Consider the following 1,561-nt stretch of genomic DNA (forward strand, 5'->3'; position numbering starts at 1 on the left):
ATAACTTTTTGGGAATCACATTACCACCTCATTTTTACAAACCGACGTTTTCGACTTTTTATAGTTTTAAACAAATATCTTCCTCAAAACTGGACAAAATGCATTACTATTTCGGAATGTGTTGGGAAATAGTTTCCTCTTCAAAATGTTGATTAGTCATCGAAAAAAGTATGCCTATATCACAATACCCTAAATTACTCTACTCTTGGTACCGAATCGTTGAAGTTGATGGCTGCCACACCGACGTCTCTCCTTCATCATTTTTTATAAATTGTCTACAACGGTTACAGTTTCTTCGCTCAAACCCTAGATGAACTTCGGGTACTGTGGGAGCTTTTCATGTACTAAGTTTGTCAAATCACCACCATTATCGAGAATCAAGTTCGAGAGCTGACAAACTGAGAACAGGTCAAACAAGGAGTAGTATATATAGTCACTCTTTGCATCCTCCTCCCAGTGAACGCGATGACGCCGTGAATCATTGTGTCCATTTAATCCTCTTCAAATATCGTTGAATATTTGAAATTTTTGGTGAATTTGAAATTTGGTGCATTTCAAATGAGTATTGAAATAAATTGTTTTGGATAATTATATCCCATGTTGTCTTGGTCAAGCCAACAGATCTTCTTGTTTTCAAAACGTACTCCAGAAATATTTTTAAAATAACTTATATTTAAACATTTTGTACATGGTAAAACCATAAGTAAGCTTAACGAAGTAAATATAAGGTTTTTATTTTTCTTGTTTTTTAGTTCGCGGTGACCGAAATTCTCTCTATTGGTTAATTACGCATTTTTTCTTCGGTAAAGGGTAAACAATGTACATCTCTTTTTACGCTGTGCCATTGCTTATCCTTACTTCTACATTTGCAATCTTGGCTTAAAGTGCCGCTTTCAATTCGTCCTCTCTTCTACTGCAATGGTGGAATATTATGTTCTACCCAAACCAAGTACCATACTCCCGGAATTAATATTTTCAAAATTAGCTTGGTTTTTGTGTTTTGTTATTTTTAAGTTATCTATTTAGAGAGATTTTTGATTGTGAAGAAGAATCTTCTAAGTTTATAATGCTCTTTTCGAATGGAAAAGCTGCAGTAAATTTACTATCTGCAGAGAATTTTAAATTATTACGAAGGTATTTCTCGTACTGTGCTCAAGGGATTTTATTTTCCGAAACTTTTTAGTTGATTATCTCGTTTTTCATCTAAAAATGTCACAACACCACAGTGCGTTAAATTGAAGCTTTTGTTAGTTGATTCATATATCAACCACTCAAACGCACCGTTCTGGAGTTCGTAGTTCATATTTTCAATAGTTATTTTTTTCTTTTAACAAATCAAAAAATATGCTCGGTAATATGCTAATATTACCTAACAGTAAATCAATTTTACATTCTGGTCTTATATTCTCTGGAATTTTTTTTAACGTTAATGAATTTTGTGGGAACATGAGGCACAATATTTTGTACCATAATGGTGTCTAAATTTTTTCGAAAGGTCTATTATTGAATTAAATTGAAAAATCGTTTATTTCGCAGACCTCAATATTTTTTTCTAAGTCTG

The 1,561-nt window shown here is 32.6% G+C and overlaps 1 pseudogene; it reads right to left on the minus strand.

Moving 5' to 3' along the window:
- The window catches only part of LOC108971952, a 7,587-nt pseudogene that overhangs the window by 2,553 nt on the left and 3,473 nt on the right, over positions 1 to 1,561 (minus strand).

This window comes from Bactrocera latifrons, unplaced genomic scaffold, assembly GCF_001853355.1.
Source record: "Bactrocera latifrons isolate USDA-ARS-PBARC rearing strain unplaced genomic scaffold, ASM185335v1 scaffold_1098, whole genome shotgun sequence".
Taxonomy (NCBI): domain Eukaryota; kingdom Metazoa; phylum Arthropoda; class Insecta; order Diptera; family Tephritidae; genus Bactrocera; species Bactrocera latifrons.